General features: G+C 50.7%; 1 protein-coding gene across 3 annotated transcripts in view; it reads right to left on the reverse strand.

Moving 5' to 3' along the window:
- The window catches only part of ABHD17A (abhydrolase domain containing 17A, depalmitoylase), a 200,922-nt gene that overhangs the window by 21,202 nt on the left and 158,107 nt on the right, over positions 1-21,613 (reverse strand). The window lies entirely within an intron of this gene.

The raw sequence follows: 21,613 nt of genomic DNA on the forward strand, positions 1-21,613 counted from the left end.
TCCGAATTACTGTAATCTCTCTCCACACTGTGCTACTTCCCCTATAGTGCATTCACTCCTGCTTCTCCAACTCCCCTCTTCCTACGTGTTTTCCAATCACGCTACAACTTCCTCCTTTCCCATCGCCATTATAAAACCCACAACTCTACACTTATTCATCTCTCTTATACCTCACCTCCTCCCAACAAACAAAGCCAACAAGCAAACCATACCTCCTCTCACACCTATCCACATTGCCTCTCTTCCTCCGAGACTCAACTTCTCTACTTTTCCTTACCTCTTCAACTGAACATTGTACTCTGGAATGCTCAGTCTGTATGCAACAAAACTTTGTTCATCACCGACTACTTTCACTCCAGCTCTCCTCCCCTAGACGACCTTGATATCACTGAAACCTGGATTTCTCCATCCGACACTGCCACACTGGCTGTCCTACACGACTCCAAACTGTCCTTCATTCACTCTCCTCGACTGACAGGCAGAGGTAGTCTTGTCGGACACCAACTCTCTTCCCGCCTCTATGCCTCACAAATCGCCAATGCCACATCCTCTCCTGCCACTTCTGAATTCACCATCTCTAATATTCATCTGCCTCACTTGGTTCACATCAGCTCCATCTATCGCCCTGCTCGTCCCACTAGACCATTCTTTGACGATCCTAGGAAACTCCTTGATTCTCTTTCCACTAAATATCACCTCATTCTCTTATGTGACTTTAACCTTCACTCTCCAACCACTTCTCTTAACTTCAGTCTTTTCTTAGTGGCCATGCTCTCCACTCTAGATCCCTAACCTACCTACCCACACAGGGGGTAACTCTTTGTATCGCTTATTCATTGCCACATCTCTTTCAGCCACTAATACTACTGTCACACCATCCATAGCTGATCAGTCAATTGTTTCCACCATCTCCTTTCCATGCTCTGACCTTTCCTCACCACTTGCTTCACCCATTACTAAAATGAAATGTAAGCCTTTTTCCACCCCCAAAGTCTCCACCCCCCCCCCCCCCCCCCCCCCAAGTCTCTGCACCATCAACCATGGGTCATCCCCATTCGTACGCTCACTAAACACAGACATGCATCGGCTGCTGCACAAACTGAGGTGTACCCTCAACTCCATCTCTCTGCCCTGAACACACCCAAGTCCACTCTTGACCGAGCGAAAAGGGAATTCGACCCGACTCACTCAAACCATCCTCACCAGCTACAGGGCACCCTAAGCCCACTTCTCCCAAGTCTATGACTATCAACTCCACTCTCACAGCGAATGGCCTAGGTGAATACTTTGCTGCACAAATTTAGAAACTTAGAGACTCTCTCCTGACCTTCCTCATTTTCCCTCCTCCATTTTACACTCTTCCCGCTCTACCATCATCATTCGCCTCCATCTCCCTCTTTAGTCACAATAATACAGATGGGGCTGACCCTAGCGGCTAACTTTCACCCTATGTCTTTCCTTACACACTGCTCTAAAGTGCTCAAAAAGGGTTGTGTTCAATTGTCTTAGAAATTTCTTAGGACTTCCACAACCATCGAGACCCCCTACAAGCAGGTTTCTGCACCTGTCACTCCACAGAAACTGCTCTCGTGAATGTGTCCAACTTCATCGCCTATGCCAAGTACTCAAATCGTCCTCAATCCTAATTCTCCTTGAGCCGCCTGCTGCCTTTGGCACTGTTGAATGCTCCCTTCTTGGAAGTCGCAATTACGCCCTTCCCTCCTCCATCTGTTGCTGGTCCACAAGGCTCTGTCTTGGGCCCACTCCGCTTTACAGTCGACACCCCAGCGTTGGGGCACAGATCTCCACTTTTGGGTTCTCATACCAACTCTTTACGAACGACAATCCAATCATCTTCTCCTCAACTCTCCTCTGTTCTCTCAAAGTTTCCAACTGTCTCTCTGCCATTAAATATTGGATGGCATCACACTCTCCGATGTTAAACTCTACCAAAACAGGAGTGCTCTTTTTCCTTGCCAAAAGCTTTCTTTCTCGCTCTCATCTCTTCCTCTGCCTATCCAGTTCACAACTGACACTGTTCTCTACTCTTCTTCAGCTAGAAACCTTGGGATCATCTATGACCCATCTCACATCTTCTCTACTTTCATCTCCAAAACTGGAACAGCTCACCTCAACCTCCTGAATATTAGGAAAAATCAGGGAACCTCCTTTTCACGACCACCAAGCACCCCTTAACCACACTTGTCTTCCCTAAACTGGACTACTTGCCAGCATCTTCTTTGGTCTCCCCAACTTTGCTTTCGTCCACTCGACGAGATCATTAACTTCGCTACCAGGACTCTGAGCTCCCTCACTTCACACCTACTTCCTCGTACAGTCACCAGGCTGGATGGTCGACAATGCAAAACCGGTCCCAACTTAAATTTCTTCTCCTGGTTCACAAATCTATTCACAGTTATCCTCCTATATCCAACTCTACAAGCCTTCTCGTAATATCTGCTCTGCCTCCTCGACTACTCCGTGATTTCTCTCACTTCCTCCCCTTCTCTTTTCTTGCTCTACTTGCATGGAATTCTCTTCCCTCAGAGATCCGAGAAGCAGTCCACACCCATTTGTTCAAAACCAAACTAAAAGCCTACCTCCTCGCCTCCGAGTTACTCTTCAAGTATCCCTCATTTGCCTGCTAGCTAACATTTTCCCTCGTCTCTAACCTACCTCTGTCCCTCACTTCCTCTGCCTCTACTCTAGAACTTCCCCCATCATGGTCACATCCTGAGCACAGTTGGCTGTGCCACCTACATGCACTGGTTGTCCTTAATCTATGCATGTCCAATTATGTTTTGGCCCTGCTTACTGTTCCATATACTCCTCCACAACCTGGTCAGAATGTCCCTCAAACTCACATTGTAAGGAACTCCCTGCTTCCTGTAAAATCGGATTTCTTAGCTATTCAAAAAGAATCCTCTTTTGTGATCAAAAGAGCTATATATATATATATATATATATATATATATATATATATATATATATATATATATATATATATATATATATATATACATACAAAGTATACAGCGCTATTGATGACCAAAAGAGTTTGAATTTAAAATCACATCAATATGCACGTTCCTGGTGACAATACTGTAACTACAGCGAGACATTTATATTCCAAAAGATGGCGCACCATTAGTTAGATGTTAGTCCTTTCTTTCCTTAGATTATAGTGAATTATTTAACATGCATCCAAAATGGCACTCAACCGCAGATGTACATTGTATTGCGAGGTAAGGAAAAACAAAAAGTATATATGATGGAAAGATTTTGCAGAGATAATTTGGTAATTCGTCTGCTGTATATACAAAAAGTGTTTTCTTTTATTGGTTTTCATAGACTTTCATACCTTGATAGACGTACAGCATATAAATTAGAAGCCTTGGGGTGACTACCTTGATTCATGAGGGGAGCTGGAAAACCATACACGGACTAATCGATAAATGGAGTTTTTGTTAATTAGAATCAATACGAACATATGTGTTTAAATACTGAATAAAGTTAACATTTGTTACAGGCAACAAATTGAATCTGGTCAATACGTTTTCTACCCAAAACGGCGTTTGAATCAGACGTTTTCAACCTATAAAAGTAAGAAGATTGAGTACAATATCTTTATAAAAGTCGGGCAACCCGGCAATTATCATTTCCAAGTATTTTAAAATATATGTAATCGAATTAATTTGTTTTGTAGCCCCAGAAGTACGTGAGGCAGAGGGACTCTACTCTGCATAGTAAGAAACACATGTTGGGCGAAGAAATTCATAGCACAGACTATTGCATACACATTGTTTGATGTTTAGGGCAAATAACTGTACCTCACAGATGATTGAATATAAAGTGTTTGATGTTTAAATTGTTCAACAAAATGTGTAGGCGGTGAATTTCATATTCTAAATCAAATATAAACTGGCTGCCGTTTTGAAACGTTTCGGTTTGCGACATGCTTTTGTAAAACATTTGAGTCGGGGTATAGCTAAGCACATTAGAATACAACTGTTCACATGTGATCCCCTTAAGATCCATACTGAAAATCAATAAGATAAGCTATGGGAAATAGGGTGCAGGAACTCCTTAACGCACTAGCTATTGTGTTCATTTACCAGGAAAGTCTCCGCTCTGAACTTGCAGATAACCGGGAGAACAGTTTGTTGAACGCTTTACTTCTCCGAGAGATACTTTCTTTTGTTAAGTTGTCCCAAAGCAGTACCCCGCCCAGGAGGATAACCAACCTGACCATCGTAAATCGGATTGGCACCCTACACATTTGATATTTTGGCCATGGCTTGCAAAAGTTTGTTCATAAAACCTTTAAGATGTTTCCCTGGTCCGACCTCAGTCGATCCAGATCCTTCATGTGTCACAGTGTAGAAAGACTGGGCCAGCTATGAGAGAGAAAAGGGCAATGAAATGACAATGCACGAAAACGGGCAGGTGATTTTCCCGGAGGGCCCAGTTATAAAACATAAGCTAGCGGTTCATTTAAACTAGCTTGGTGAAAGGATGGTTCTACCATCGTAAGAACATTCAGCTATCTGACCCAATTCTAAGGGAACGGTTGAAAAAAAAATGTATGAAGGAAAATATTAATACTCTGCTAGGCAAAAGACCTCTTGAAGAGCGTGTGTACAGCAACCATGTTTCACAAGTTCTGGGAGATGAACAAACCACAATTAATTTATGCCAGAACAGAAGCCCAGGGTTATAAGAAATCCCCCGCTTTCTCTTCAACTTATGAATTAGCTTTGAGACAAGTGGTCATGGAGGTAGGCCAAACAGGAAGTCCCGACAACTGAGGAGAAATGCATCTTACAGAAATGATTCCTCCCATTCTTGAAGCAAAAATGTTACATGTCACACTGATGTTGGAAAACAATAGTCTGTTTCAAACAGGCTTGAAAAATCTTAGAAAGCATGCATTGGTGAAGTTGCCACCATGACCAATGTAACCATCCTAAAGTGTTGGTTTAGGAGAAACTAATGAAAGTAAAAGGAACAAGTTACTTACCTGTAACTGTTCTCCAGCATGGGTCTGGCATGGATTCACATGCTCATGAATATTCCCCGTCAGGCCGGGAATCCTCGGTAAAGAAAAAATCAGTATCAGTTTTGTTTCTGATCTGTCTTTCTTAGTAGTAACCAATCACTGATCTCTGGGTCATACTGCCCCCAGCCAATGACTGCCCTCTCCCTAAGCCCCGCCTCTGGCAGCCATCCTCAGATTTGGTAGCACGCAAAGTGGCAGTATGACCAAGTGAAGAGTCGCAGAGGGGTAGGTAGGAGGGTTTGCATGTGAATCCATGCCAGACCCATGCTGGAGAACAACAGTTACAGGTAAGTAACTTGTTCCTTCTCCAGCATGGGGTCTGGCATGGATTCACATGCTCATGAATAAATGAATACATAGCAGTATACACATGCACAACCACGGGAGGTGGCAAAGGCTCAACATTAAGCATTACATCCAAAACTCAACATTAAGCAATTCTTACCTCCTCACCAGGCTCACCTTAGGCGAACAGGTTGCGCAGCACTGCTTGGCCGACCCTGGACTCCTCCCTGGAGTCCCGATCGACGCAGTAGAATCTTGTGAAGGTGTGCGTAGACCTCTACGTAGCAGCCCTACAGATGTCCAGCAGGGGCACACCAGACAGGAACGCCGTAGTAGCAGCGATCGCTCTGGTCGAATGGGCTCTCGGACGGCCGGGCAGCAGTCAGTTTGCCAACCGGTGACAGTGCATGATGCAGCCGGAGCGCCATCTGGAAATGGAAGTCTTCGAGAGAGCCTTCCCTTGATTCACAGACCCAAAGTCTTCCGAAAGCTCTTTGTGCGGTCCACGTAGAACTTCAGCACTCTAGCTACATCCAGCGAGTGCAAAGTCCTCTCGGCCGGCGTCGAAGGCGACAGGAAGAAAACTGGTAACACCAAGGGCTTGTTGAGGTGGAAGTCCGATGGCACCTTGGGCATGAAGGAGGGGTGCGTCCTCAGCACCACCCTTGTGTCATGAAAAGCCAAGTATGGAGGCTTGCAAGATAGGGCCTGGATCTCTCCCACTCGTCGTGCAGAGGTGATGGCCACGAGGAACGCCGTCTTCCATGACGGAAACTTCAAAGGCGCCGAATGCATAGGCTCGAATGGGGCCCCCCCATGAGCCTGGTCGGCACCACATTAAGCTCCCACGCCGGGGCAGGAGCCTTCACCGACGGGAACGATCGGAATAGTCCTTTCATAAATTCCTTCACAAGGCGATGAGACCACAAGGACGTCCGTCCCGTAGTCCTGGTATATCGGGAGATGGCAGCCAGATGTATTTTGATGGAGGCGTGAGCCAGTCCAGCTTTGGCCAGCGACAGTAGGTACGGCAGTACTTGAGGGGCCGCAATCCGCAGAGGGTTAATCTTCTGTGCACGGCACCAGACAGAGAACCTCTTCCACTTATGACCGTAACACTTAAGGACGCCCTGGCATTTGCAAGAACCTCTCTGCAGTCAGCCGGGATATCGTACCCTCCAAACTCTAGTGCTGCAGGATCCAGGCCTGCAAGTTCAGCGACTGTGGGTCGGGATGGAGAATGGCGCCCCCTTCTCTGGAGAGAAGATTTGCGTCTGCCAGCAGCTTGACTGGTGGGGACGTTGACAAGTCCAGAAGGTCCCGGAACCAGATCTGCCTCGGCCACGCTGGTGCGACGAGGATCATTCTGCACCTGGACTTCTTGAGCTGGTTGATGAGGTGGAGCAGCAACGGCAACGGAGGGAACGCGTATAGAAACAGGACGTCCTAGGGGAACGAGAAAGCATGACCCCATGCTCCTCGGCTGCGGGAACCTGCTGGCGAACCTCTGGCACTTGGAGTTCGTCGCCGTCGCGAAAAGGTCGATCCGGGGTTTGCCCCATCGTCGAAAGAGCCGATCCACCTGGTCCTGACGTAGTTCCCACTCATGGCACGAGCGCAGCTCCCTGCTGAGTGAGTTGGCGATGGCGTTTTTTATTCCTGCCAAGTGGAAGGGAACCAGAAACATCCCTTGGGCGACGGCCCAGTGCCACAGATCCTGGGCCTCCTTGGATAGGGCTGGGGATCTGGTTCCCCCCTGCTTCCGTATGTAGAACATTGTGGTGGTGTTGTCTGTGAAGATCCTCACCACTTTGTCCTTGAGGGACGGAAGGAACGACTTGAGCGCCCAGAACACTGCTCGGAGCTCCAGAATGTTGATATTGAGAGACCTCTCCTCCGGGAGCCAAAGGCCTCTTGCGTGGAGATCTCCAGTGTGGGCCTCCCAACCCTCCAGAGGGGCGTCCGTCGTCACCGTCTCCTGAAACGCCGGGGTTTGAAAGTCCCTGCCTGTACTGAGGTGAGCCCTGGTATCCCACCATAGGATCGGCCGACGGAACTCCTCGTCGTGAGGGATCCTGTCCTCGAAGCAACCCGTCGCCTGAAACCAGCGGGCGTCGAGAAACTCCTGTAGCGGACGCATCCAAAGTCTGCAAAGGGGTACAAGATAGATGCACGAGGACATCATCCGGAGGAGGGACTTGATGGACCTCACCCTGGCCACGTCCATGGCTAGTAGGTGCCGCACCTTGCCCAGGATGGTCTTGGTCCTCTCCTCTGACGGGGAGGCCAATTGCCCCACCGTATCGAGCTTCGCTCCCAGAAACAGTGCTACTTGCGATGGAACCAGGTGGGATTTGGGGTAGTTGATGGTGAACCCCAGTTCCGTGAGCAGCCGGACGGTCCTCGCTGTGTGTTCGACGGCGAGTTCCCTTGCCCTTGTCCGGATTAGCCAGTTGTCCAGGTAGGGGTAGACGTGGATCCCCTGCAGGCACAGCCGCGCCGCCACTGGTGCAAGGTACTTGGTGAATACCCTGGGTGCCGACTTTAATCCAAACGGTAGGGCTCTGAATTGGTAGTGGCTTCCCTGAACCACAAACCTGAGAAACTTCCTGTGCCCTTTTAGAATGGGGACGTGGAAGTAAGCATCCTCCAGGTCCAACAACGATAGTATTTCGCCCTCCTCCAGCTGTCCCAGCACGTGCCGGAGGGTGACCATCCTGAATTTCTGCGCCTTGATGTCGGCTGGAGAAGCCCGAGGGTCATCGCTGCCGTCGTCGTCCGTCCCCGTCGCTGTATCCATCGCTGTATCCTCTCTAGAGTCCGGCGAGGGGGTTGAGGGGTCCACAGGCCTCGCGGGCACGAAGGGCGGAGAGTGGTGGATTCTCCTCCGCTTGTTTGGAGGGTTTCCCGACGGGCCTGGTTCTGGATCCTCCGTCGGGGTCCGTGGTAATCTCGTCCTTATCTTGGTACATAAGGACTGGATCGCCAACAAAATGGCCGCCGAGCTATCCTGGGGCTCAGGTAATGGCTGCGACGGACGGGATGGCCGCTCCACTGGGCTCTCTTCATCGCCATCTTCGATCACGTCAGCGGGGTCCGTCCCCTGGGATCGAACCTACTTGAACCTCTCGTTGAGGCCTATGAACCTCTCGTTGAGGCACTTCTCGGTTTACACCAGCTCCTCCTCAGAGGCTAATTCCGAGTCTGTAATGACCACCGCTCCCCCCCCCCTCTTTTTCCGCTGGGGACTTCACGGGGGTCTTAAAGATGGGCTGGAAAGAGGATTCCCTCCGCGGTGGCAGGGATACTCTGGGCCCAGAGGCCGTTTCCACTGGCGTAGTCTCAGCCGGCTTCGCCAGGGTCGCAGCGACCACTTCAATAGAGGCCTTTGCCGGATGGATCAAAGCCCTCACCACCTTAGGTGCGTCCTGGGCCTTCGCCTTGGGGGGAGGGTCAGCGCCTCGCTCCCCCTTCGAGATCGACCGGGGCCCGCTCCAGCAGCTTACCCGGGTTCTCGGACTTCCTCTTCCCCGAACCAGAGCGCTGGCTCGTGGTTGAACGTGCCGGGGAAGTCGCGCCCTGCCTGGCAGCCGAAGACCCTGACCTTTCGGCGCTCCCGGTGCCCGCGGACTCGCGGTGCTTGGCCTTCTGTTGGGCCCCCGTCCCAGGGGCGCCCTCACAGGACTTAGAAGCCTGCTCAGACTTTTTCTTCGCCTTCTCACCTGCTGTGCCCTTCTCCAGCCAGGCGGCGAGGCGGGAAAGTCCTGAAAAAGCACGAAAACGCAGCAAAAACCAGAGAGCTAAAGCACGAGGACTCCCAACACTTAAGCGTGCGGTAAAAATCTGAGGATGGCTGCCAGAGGCAGGGTTTAGGGAGAGGGCAGTCATTGGCTGGGGGGCAGTATGACCCAGAGATCAGTGATTGGTTACTACTAAGAAAGACAGATCAGAAACGAAACTGATACTGATTTTTTCTTTACCGAGGATTCCCAGCCTGACGACGGGGAATATTCATGAGCATGTGAATCCATGCCAGACCCCATGCTGGAGAAATCAAAATATCTCCACACTTCCATCGATTTAAAGAAATAAAAGTGGGACCACTGTTTTGAGTTCCCTGAGCAAAGCCAGCTGTGATCCAAGCATTAATGGAAAAATGTGTACGGTGGAGTGGAAGATGAGTGAGACAGAATCCCTCCCAGAGCACGGACAGAACTCAACGCATAATCTCACAGCTATCCTGATAGAAGGTAGAACACATTTCATCACACCTCTGCTACTGCCGAGGTGCTACACACATGGGAGGAGCTGGCGGGGATGATAAGGTTTATTAGAGGGGGCACACAGAAACAGAAAAGATTTCCCGAAACCATGAGATGGAGAGGACTGGTGGAGTTGGGAGAGAAACCAGTGTAGCCTCACCTCAGCTGTGGAGAAATCAGACCAGCAACCACTGGCACCCAGTAGGAAGTAGGGGTGGGCAAAATTACAGCTGGAGAAACTAAATGGTGAAATTTGCCCCCAATTCAGTAGCCTGCAGAGGTTTTTTTCCTGTCCCTGCGTCATTTTTTTGTGAATCTCACTTTACCCAGATATAGAATTTTGTTTTCACTGAAATCCAACCTTTGTGCGCTGAACTCATTTTGTAGACTCTTTAGAAAATATCTGGGAAAAAAGGAAATTTCAGTTGTGATCAGAAATGTCGGTTGACACCCCCACAAAAAGTTTACGGCCTGTAAAAAAAAAATCTTGTGCTTAGTGATTTTTCTAAACACAGAAGGGAGGCCGAGAGAGGAGGCAACATTGTAATTTTCCCATTGGGTGATGCATTGCACATGATTAGGTTGCACCACAATATGCTCACTGAGGTTAGGTTATAAAGTTTTGTACTGTGCCAATCAGAATGGTAGTGGTCTTACAGCACCAACACTGTCCAATAAACTGGCATATCAAGGCCCCCCCCCACCCCCCACAGGATCACACGATCATAGTCCTCTGATAAAGAAGAAAGGTAAACAAGGCGATAGGTGAGAGCGGGAGAAGTGGGAATAGGTTAGAGATTGCAAAACAAACAAATTGGGAAAATACCAAAGGAAAGACGGAAAATGATTGCATAAGTAGGTGGGACAGGGACAGTCAAGAGGGGGGTAGGGACCCCTCGCAGCCAGGGATGGGGTGGACTACCTGGGTAAAAGCCAGTACCAGCCCTATCCCACAGGTGAAGGTAGCAGCTAGGAAAGACCCAGTTCTTGCTCCTTCCCCATGAGAAACTTCACTTTTTCCATGCCTCAATAAGAAAAGCAAGTCTGCCCCCCACTCCTGGCAGTACCACGAACAATCGCTGCAGCTGATCGTCACAACGAAACTCAGACGCCAAGAGCAGAACCATACCAAGCGGAGGTAAGAGAGCAGCCGCTTGTAAAGGGACATGTGGCAGCGCCGCACAAACATGACACCATGCAGAGCCACTGGCTTGCAGGACCCACCACACCCGAGCAGTAAAGCTCAAGGAAAAGATGTACCCACCCTACACCACCAGGTGTTAAAAAGGGGGATGTTCCCCAAGACATTAACAGCCAAGCTAGGAAAGACTTTTCACCGCTGCCGTATAACTGAAGCAGCAAAGCCGAATGGAAGAAGTGGGCGGTGCCAAGAGCCCTTTTGAAAGTGTGCATCACAAACGCACTAGGAGGAAAAAGAGGCAAACAGATTGGCTAAGGAAAGCTGGCATGGCAGCAAGAGGGGAAGTATAAAGGAGGAGACGGGTGTGGGTTATCCAGGTAGCCTGACGCATACCTCACCAGCATGGATGACCTGCCATGAGCGACACTAGAAAAGTCTTCAGATAGTCCAGAACAAGGCCCTACGGATATCGTCTGGAGCTCCATTCTTCACAAGGTTAGCTGACCTTCACAGAGAACTGGACATTAAGATGTTGGACGAACATCTAGCAAAGCGGAGCAAGAACTTCTTGCAAGGACTAGATCCAAAACCTCTGATCAGAAGACTCTCTGCCACCAATGCAAACCCTCCGACCGCTACCCAGGGCCCATCATGGCAGAGACCCTGTGAAACCAGTCCTGCTGTGGCAAGTCCACACAATGAAGAATCCTAGCCCACTACATGCTCAACCCGAGAAGATGGAGTGATGAGGCTCAAGCCTCAGTATCCAAAAAGATAAAAATCTATCAGCAAGAAGACAGTGTTATCCAGGTGAGGTCAGCAGTGGAGGATGAGGTGGACCAAGTGAACAACAAGAGGAAGAGTAATCATCGATTCGTGGAGGAATTTGTTGAACAAGGTTCAGTGTTTGTTGAAGAGTTAAGAGTGGTCTGCAGATTGCATTTGCACGAGTGTGTGGTGGGTGCTGAAGAGTTTTTTTTATATAGGGAGGCACTATGAAGCGAATAGTACCGAGTGGAAGAAGAGTGGTTTTGTAGTGTAGTAATGGGGGCCAAGCAGTGTGAGTCGGCGGAGACGCCCAGAGGCAAGAGGCGGCAGAGGGGCCCAGAGGCAAGAGGCGGCAGAGGGGCCCAGAGGCAAGAGGCGGCAGAGGGGCCCAGAGGCAAGAGGCGGCAGAGGGGCCCAGAGGCAAGAGGCGGCAGAGGGGCCCAGAGGCAAGAGGCGGCAGAGGGGCCCAGAGGCAAGAGGCGGCAGAGGGGCCCAGAGGCAAGAGGCGGCAGAGGGGCCCAGAGGCAAGAGGCGGCAGAGGGGCCCAGAGGCAAGAGGCGGCAGAGGGGCCCAGAGGCAAGAGGCGGCAGAGGGGCCCAGAGGCAAGAGGCGGCAGAGGGGCCCAGAGGCAAGAGGCGGCAGAGGGGCCCAGAGGCAAGAGGCGGCAGAGGGGCCCAGAGGCAAGAGGCGGCAGAGGGGCCCAGAGGCAAGAGGCGGCAGAGGAAGAGGGGCACAGTAGTGGGAGGAGAGTAACTGATGAGGGATAAGTATTGTGAGAAGAGTAACAGTTAAAGGACTGGGAGAGGAGAGGGGGGAGCTGTGGCATCAAAGGGTGGAGGTGGTAGGAGTGAATTTTGCTAAGATCAGAGGGGGCAATGTAGGAGCAAGACCACAGGTAGACCATAGAAGTAGAAGGATAGCAAGAGTTCTAGTGAGTGAATTGGGCAAATCCAACAAAGAGAGAAAGGGTACTCCTCCTCCCCACCCCCCCACCCCCCCCACAATTTAGAAATGTTACTTCTGCTAGATTAGTGACAGTTAGGCAGTCCCTCAGGAGTTAGTAAGCCTGCATTTAAGCACAACTTGGCATTTGACCAGGGATTAGACAGTAGGGGTTACTGGTCCATACTACTAACCAGGTTATGGATGACTCAGCGAGGTGGACATCCCACAGGAAAAGAGCAGGCGAGGGACAGCTCTACAAATATTACCTTAAAAACACTTCAACTGCCCCAAAAATATAGCACAATTTCTGACTTCTGTGTCCTTTTCTGGGAAATTGCTGGGCTACATGTGACAAGGGGGCAGGAGTTCTAATGGTAGGCAGTAGATCAAGTGGAATACTGATCAAGAAAGAAGGAAAATAAGAAAATTCGTAGTACAAGCATTTTCCAGTGATAGCAGTTCCTAGAAATTATCAGCATTGGCGAAGCATGGGTGTGTGATGGACCAGAGAAGTGCTCGAAAAGCCCTTTAAGTGTGGGGGCACGCAGCATTTTTAGGCGCCCCTTACAAATCCCAGGTATATAAACTGGGACAGCAAAGCCTACCATCAGAAATGACAGAGCCAGGGAGTGGCTGTGTAAGAAGGTTAATTACCAGGTTACTCACCGTAGTGACCACCTTACTCCTAGTCCATAGTCCCCTTTCCTCCATACTTATGGGACATCTCTCCATCCTGTGAGACGGGACCGGAGCACTTTGTAAAAAGCATCCACATTTTTTTCAAAAAATGTGTCCCTCTTTCCTGCGCGGGGCCCGGCACGCGGCCGTAACCCCGCCCACCTTGGCTCCACCCCGGGCATCGCCCATCAGTCCTTTTCTATTGCAGGGTCAAAGACCCATTAGCAATAACAGAGGAACCTTATTAGAGGGGACGGCGGGCGTATGGAGGAAAGGGGACTAGGGACTAGGAGTAAGGCGGTCACTACGGTGAGTAACCTGGTAATACTCCTACGTTCCGTCCCCTTTCCTCCATACTTATGGGAGATTCCCAAGCACTCCTTACAGGAACTATGGGTGGATTGAAGTACCCCTTACTGAAACAGGTTCTTGAGCACAGCCTGGCCAAACTGAGCGTCAGCTCTAGAGCTCATATCGAGGCAGTAATGCTTACAGAAAGCAGATGGGGAGGCCCAAGTAGCCGCTTTAGCGATGGACTCCCAGGGAACATACTTCTGAAAAGCAACCGCGGCTGCCGTGCCCCACACCAGGTGTGCATGGATAGCTTTAGGAGGTTTAAGCTTTTGGACGGTGAAAGATTCCGTGATACAGGAGGCAATCCATCTGGAAATAGATGCCTTAGACGCCGGTCTGCCCTGAGGGTTACCGAAGGTCACAAAAGTTGTGAAGAACTCCGAAGCTCGGAAGTCCTGTCCAGGTAGAACTTAAGAGCTCTTCGGACATCCAGGCAGTGTAGAACCCTTTCCGCATCGAGGCAGGGTTCGGAAAAAAGACCGGACGGGAAATCGATTCAGATGGAATTCGGTCACAACCTTTGGTAGGAAAGCTGGGTTTGTCCGAAGGACTACCTTGTCCTTATGAAAGACCAAGAAAGGATGCTCCACCGACAATGCCTGGAGCTCACTCACTCTCCTCGCTGACGTAACGGCGACAGAAAGGACACTTTCCAGGACACGTACTTGAGGTCAACCGTATCCATTGGCTCAAAGGGTTTATGGCGCAGCGCCGTCAGGACTACATTTAGGTCCCAAGGCAGGTGCGGACTACGAACCGGAGGGTAGATGCGTGTCAAGCCAGCAAAATTTCTCTTCACCACCGGGTTAGTTAAAGAATAAGAACACCGGTCTGTAGAGAGGAAAGCGGAAACCGCTGAGAGATAAGTCCTGCAAGACAGAACATGAACCCCTGACTCTGCTAGGGAGGATACGAAGGACAGTACCGTGTCAATCGTTGCCACCCTCGGGCCCAAACACCAATGACAGAACCTGAGCCATTTACTCTTGTATTGGGATCTGGTCGAGGGTTTCCTGGCTGCCTAGATAATGCGCATGTTATCCGCAGACAAATCCCAATGCTCTAGAGACGTGAACTCAGGCACCATGCCGCCAAGTTGAGCGATTGTGGGGAGGGGTCCCACATCTGCTGTTCCCCTTGGTGAGGAAGATCGGGAGTTACGGAGCTATCAGTAGAAGAGAACAGTTGACAGCGATCTTCAACTTCCAAATTGCTCGATGAACTAGGGGAAGAGGCGGGAAGGCGTAAACTCTCATGTTGTGCCATGAAATCTCGAGAGCGTCCCTCAGAGAGGAGGCTCCCAGCCCCCCTCTGGAGGCGTACTGAGGAAGCTTCTTGTTTACCGCCGTGGCGAAGAGGTCCACCTCCGGTGCGTCCCAAGGTCCACCTCCGGTGTGCCCAAACGCGAGAAAATCAATGAGGATCTCCGCCTTCAACTCCCACTTGTAGCTGACCACTGTCTGCCGGCTGAGGGCATCCGCAGTGACATTCAGCTGGCCCGGGATGTGCACTGCAAGCAGCCAGACCCCATGAAGCACGGCCCACTCCCAAATCTGGATGGACAGGTCCATGAGAGGGGGAGACTTTGTTACCCCTTGCTTGTTTATGTAATACATTGATACCACATTGTCCGTTCCTATGCAGACCACCTTGTTGACAATGAGCGGTCTGAACGCCTTGAGCGGCAGAAAGATTGCCAGAAGCTCCAAATGATTTATGTGCAGGAGCTTGTCCTGAGGCGACCAGAGGTCTGAGACCTGAAGAAGATCCAACGTCGCACCCCACCCCAAAAGGGAGGAGTCTGTCGTGATCGTCACCATGGGGGCTGGGTCTTGAAACCCTGCGCCCACTGACAGGTTGCTGAGAGATGACCACCAGTCCAGGCCCACTCTCATGGAATCCGAATCATTATCCGCTTGGAATCTGGGTCCACAGCCTGACGCCAGGAGCTCCGAAGAGCCATCTGGGTCCGTCTCATTTTGAGACGAGCAAGAGGAAGAGCCAGTACACACAAGGCCATGAGGCCCAGAAGCCTCTGGAACCACCAGGCCGACAAGCTCTCCGACTGCGCAAACATCTAACACGTGGCCAACAGATCCGCCATTCTGTCCCCGGTCAGATACACTCGGCAGTCGATCGTGTTCCAACGAAAACCCAGGAAAGTCAGGTCCTGTGAGACCGTCATGGAGGATTTTCGCCAGTTCACCGACAGCCCAAGATGGAACAGGAGCTGAAGGAGAGACTGGAGGTTGCCCGCTGCTGCCAACGGACAAGGGCTGCGTAGGAGCCAGTCGTCCAAATAGGGATACACATGGATACCCTGGAGACGAAGATAGGCCGCAATCACCAACATCATCTTCGTGAAGACACGCGGCGCCGAACTGAGGCCAAAAGGAAGCACCCGAAACTGGAAGTGCTCCTCTCCCAAAGAGAAGCAGAGGTATCTCCTGTGTGGATTCCAAATCAGGATATGCATGTACGCATCCTGAAGATCCACCACGCTGAGCCAATCGCCCATCTGCAAAGAGGAGCGAATCTGGCCGGGCGTGATCATCTTGAATTTCTCTTGGGGTAGGAAAAGATTGAACTGGGAAAGGTCTAGGATGGTGCGCAGTTTGGGCACCGTAAACAGCTGGAAGTAGAGACCCTCCCCTCGCTCCCCAAGGGGAACGGGTTCCACAGCTCTGAGGTGCAGAAGTTTCTGAACCTCGGCCTTGAGGGAGGGTGAGCCCGACAGCTGAAAAGGAGGGTTGAGGGGTGAGGTAGGGGGGAAAAGGTAAGCGGAAGCCCGCTCGAGCGACCGACAAGACCCATCTGTCTTCTGTGATGGTCTGCCATGCCTCCCAATGAGACGCAATGCGTCCTCCCACCGGGGTCTCGTGCGAGCGCGGAAAACCCTCATTTGGCAGGCTTGTCGGTGGCGGTGCCACCTGAACCTGAACGCTGTTGTCTACGGCGGTTATTCCCCGCAGGAGTATGCACTCTGCGAGATTTGCGGTCGAGGAAGCCCCTAAAACCAGAGGAAGGTCTACTTTGCGACAACGGTCTTTGAGACTTGAAGGGAGCTTTAACCAGAACAGACAATGATTTAGCCGTCTGAGTGCTATCTTTGGTGAGCTCTACATCAGTAGAAGAGTGAAAAAGCTCCTTATCGAATGGAAGGTCCAGAACCTTGTCTTGCACTTCCTTTGAAAACTTAGTGGCATGCAGCCACGCTTGCCGCGAGGTATCAACCCCAAGCATCAGACCCTGAGCCGAGGTGTCTACGTGATGAGCCGCAGCCTCCAGGAGATCCTGGGCCAAGACCCTGGCATCGGAAAGGCCCCCTCTGAAATCTTCCAACTTCTCGACCGGAATGTGCTTCTCAAACTCCAACAGACCTCTCCACATCCGCATATTAGCTCTCGCCAAAATCAATTCAGCATTGGCCTGCCTGAGCTGTAAGGCCGAATTGGCAAAGATTTTCCTCCCTAGGGAGTCCAGGAGCTTGTCCTCCTTTTCCAAGACCTGAGTAGCCGTCGCAGAGGAAAAATTTACTTTCACAATTTAGTTATTTTGCCTTCTGTTTACTTTATTCTTCTGCATACAGAACAGGACTGAGACATATGCTCTATTACTGCCTGTACTTTTCGCTTTTCCATTTTATCAGGACACTGTATTTTGGTTTTTGCTGTTTTGATAAAGAAAGTGGAGTGAAATAATAATAAAAACTGCACCCCCCCCCAAAACAAAAAAGTGGTGTCTCGTAAATAATACAGAGCACACTCATACAATACAATTTATATTGTCTTGCCCACCCCACAGGTGGTTTAGATTACATCACTAGGATGAATCATTGGTGAATCTGTATATACTAATTAAAAAGGGGGGTCCTGGGAGTCCCTCTGCCAGACATTAGTCCTGGTAACAAGAGACTTACCCAGAGTCTTTAGCTTACTATCTTTCACAGAGAAGAAATATCCCAAACAGATCAGTCTTTGTCCTGCCCAGGGGCAGTCCAGCACCGAAAATGCTAGGAAATTCTCCTCTGAACAAGAGTACCAACAGAAAACCCAGACACGTGTTTCAGTCTGGTTGGACCTCATCAGTAGGGTGGATCTGTGCCTCTCTAAGAATAGTGAGCAAGGGGTCCACGTCTGGATTCCCCAAGTAACTTAGGGTGAGACCCAAAGTTACTTAAATGTGCTAATTAAAAAGGGGAGGTCCTGGGAGTCCCTCTGCCAGACATTAGTCCTGGTTACAAGAGACTTACCCAGAGTCTTTAGCTCACTATCTTTCACAGAGAAGAAATATCCCAAACATATCAGTCTTTGTCCTGCCCAGGGGCAGTCCAGCACCGAAATGCTAGGCAATTCTCCTCTGAACAAGAGTACCAACAGAAAACCCAGACACGTGTTTCAGTCTGGTTGGACCTCATCAGTATGGTGGATCTGTGCCTCTCTAAGAATAGTGAGCAAGGGGTCCACGTCTGGATTCCCCTAGTAACTTAGGGTGAGACCCAAAGTTACTTAAATATGCTAATTAAAAAGGGGGGTCCTGGGAGTCCCTCTGCCAGACATTAGTCCTGGTTACAAGAGACTTACCCAGAGCCTAGAGACCCAAGCTACTCCTCACTGATGAGCCCCAACAAGGGTGAAACATGTTTGGGGATGCTTGTGGTCTCGTGCAGAAGGGATGTGACCTAGCAGTTCGGGCTGGACTTCCCCTTTTGGGGTGGGGCCAAGCCTGATTTGCATATGGTTTTTCCCCTTCTGTAATGGCTTGGCAGGCGAAGAACGATGGTCTGGAGGGTTGCCCCGAGCAATGCCAGTGGTTAAGATTCAGTCTAAACCTTCCAGCCATCACCTCTTTGTTTTTGCTGAATCTGTATACACACCATCATTTTTCAATATAATTAACTACATACAGAAGTTATAGTATGTTGCAACTTTGCTAGGCGGCTACCCCTTCCTGTGACGCATTGCGGAGGAGGATGCTGCAGGCCTGGATTGCAATGTAGCTGCAGCCACCACTGTGGACAAGGGTAGCGGACAAGATGACAAGGCCACTTCTTCCGACGAATGTAGGCTGTACCTCGCGTCAATCTTTTTATTGGGAAAAAGCCCCGAGTGTGGCTTTTCCCAAACTCTTCGGACCTTGGCCAGAATGTCCTTCTGCAAGAACAGGCCGGTACGTTCCAAAGGAGACAAGGTGAACGCCCCAGAAAGCACGCCCTCCTGCGGAGCGGGTGCCTCGGGCACCAGAACATCTAAGAAACTCATCATGTCCAGCACCCGGTCATGGAAAGCTCTGAGAGGTCCTCGTTGTCCTGATCGCCTTGAGGGTCATCTGACAGGTCAGGATGCTGCTGAGCCGTGTCAGGCACTGCCTTGTCCACTGGGGACAATGGTGGCAAAGGCTGAAACGCAGGGGAAGGCACCACGAGCAAGGGAGGCGCCGGCGGGGCCACCGGCGGAACGGGTGGAGCCGGAGGCGCAGGTGGACATATCTCCTTAAAAAGCCCTTTGAAATATTCCCTCATGGGGTCGGTGCGCATAAGCGCTTGAAATTTACCGAAAAAGGCGTCCTCAGGAGATTGTTTCGGACCCTGAGGAGACCTCTCATGAGGTGGACAAATCCAGGGACGTAACGGGGAAGGGTGCCTCACCGGCCCCTCCACCGACGGATCCACATAAATCAAGGGAGCCGCCCCCGCGGGCAACAAAACATTGTGCGGAAGAGGCATCTGGGCGTTCCACTCATAAACCGGCCAGTAAGGATGCGCACAAGGGACCTTAGGTTCACCCGAAGGACCGAATCCTACACCAGGGGCCGATGGCGTAGTAGTAGGGGGTAGTACCTAAAATGGCAGCCATGGTCGTGGCGGGAACTGCGGCACATGAGCAAGTGAGGCAGGGGTCCCCGTCGATGGGTCAGGGGTCTTAACTTTAGCCTCAACGTAAGGAACCTCGGCAGAGCCGGTACTATGAGGCCTGGAATGTTTCTGCGACATACCAACCGCCAACTGAGCCTTCGAAGGAAGGGCATCGGCACTGCCGGTAAAAGAAGAAACTTTCTTCTTTGCCCCCTCAACAGATCTGGTGTCACCACAAGAGCGGGAACGGTGAGCAACCGCTTTCACCGACAGGGCCTTGCCCGGCCCCTCAGAGCTGTTGGTAGCCTTAGCCTCTGTACGAGGGACCTCGCACCTAGGCCCGGTAGAAGACTTATCAGCACGGGACTCGAACATCCGCTCGGTAACCTCAAGCCCAGCCAAGACCTCGGGGCGCACTCCGGTTTTGTTTTTGAGGGAAGCCGAAAGAGCGGCCTCAGAGCAAGCTCCGGTACCCCAAGATTCAGTAGAACTGGGTCTACAAACAGCCCCCACAGGAGGGGCCTCGGAGCGTACTCCGGTGAACACAGGCCCCCTACGGAGACCCTCGGAGAAAAATCTGGTAGAATGATTAGGCCCGACCGGCACCTCAGGGCGAACCCCGGTAACAGAACGATCAACGCCCCTCCCGGCCCGAGAGGAACCCGGAAAGGTATCCCCCAGCCGGGATGATCTGAACAGTAAAGAACTTACCGGGCGTTTTTTCTTCTCGTCGATGAACGCCTGAAAATGCGAAGGAGTTTGTCCGAACACCTCCTCCCACCGCTCGAACCGTCGTTGAAGTGCCCGGACCGAAAGGGAGTCACAGTAAAAACAGGAGTCCCAACGGTGTTCCGGACCCAAACACTCTAAACAAAGAGGATGGGGATCCGTCCTCGCGAAGCGACGGTGACACGATGAACAGTCTGGAAAATCTAGTTTAAAAGACAGACAGACAGATTAGTAAACGAACGCTAGCGAGAGCCAGAGAGGAAAACAGGGAAGTCTTCCGAGGATGCAAGTGCATCCGGCCCCGATCGTGTGGAGAAAAGGACTGATGGGCGATGCGCGGGGCGGAGCCAAGGTGGGCGGGGTTACGCCCGCGTGCCGGGCTACGCGCAGGAAAGAGAGGAGGGACAAATTTTTGAAAAAAATGTGGATGCTATTTACAAAGTGCTCCGGTCCCATCCCACAGGACGGAGAGATGTCCCATAAGTATGGAGGAAAGGGGAGGGGACATAGGATTACTAGAGAAACCACAACGGGAGATAGGGACATGGAAGTGAAAACCGCCTACGAGACCCACATGTGCATGGCATCATCATTAGGGTGAATTAACTAACATGGGCCTGATGCTCGAAAACTGTCTCTTCGCCTCCTGGATTGCTTTAAAACTCGCAGTTTCTCGGCCGGCTGACAGCAGCTGCAAACCCAACTGCATGTTGGGAAGGTTGAAAGATTCAGGAAGAACTCTGGAGTTTATTCTAGGAGCCCCATGTTTTGTGCTAGCCAATAACATGGGAAAAAGGGATTGGACTAGGAGCAATATAGTTTGCAGGTAGTCATTATTACGGTGGAGGCTCAGGCCTATAATCAAACTAAAGTTGTTATTATTAAGTTGGTTAGTTTCAGGGTTCAAAAAGGCACAACATCCACAGCATCTTCCATAACCATCCAAATCACGGGCACCAGCTGACACTGCCCCTCAAGGTTCAGGGAGAGCATGTGCAAAGCGAAAAGTGACGTCTGGAGGTTTTGAATGAAGCTGAACCCCAGGCACTGCTCTCGACAGTCATATACGGGTCTGTAATCTTTGGCTCATCAGGTGCTTAGCACTACAAGTTGTTGCAGGCGGTCAAAACCTTGGGGGTCTTCTTAGATTCTGATCTTACCATGTGCAGACAGGTCAACTCTATTGCATCTGCTGCGGCATACCATTCAAAACTGCTCAATGCAGCCAGACCCTTCCTGTCTAAATAGAACTGCCTCACCATAGCAAGGGCTATAATTGGTTCCCGGTTAGACTATTGCAATGTCCTCCTAGTAGGCATCTCTGCTAAAAACATTAGGAAACTTCAGACCATACAGAACAATGCCCTCTGGGTTGCTACCAGCATCTCAAAAAGGGAACACATCTCTGCTACTAGGAGATTAGTCCACTGGCTCCCCATCAAGGAACGCATCACCTTCAAAACCCTTGCCATCACACACAAATGTTTCAACACTGCACCCCTGTATCTCTCCCAGAGATTTGCTAAAGCCATCTTGGA

This window comes from Ambystoma mexicanum, chromosome 1p, assembly GCF_040938575.1.
Source record: "Ambystoma mexicanum isolate Mex_15411 chromosome 1p, UKY_AmexF1_1, whole genome shotgun sequence".
Lineage (NCBI taxonomy): Eukaryota > Metazoa > Chordata > Amphibia > Caudata > Ambystomatidae > Ambystoma > Ambystoma mexicanum.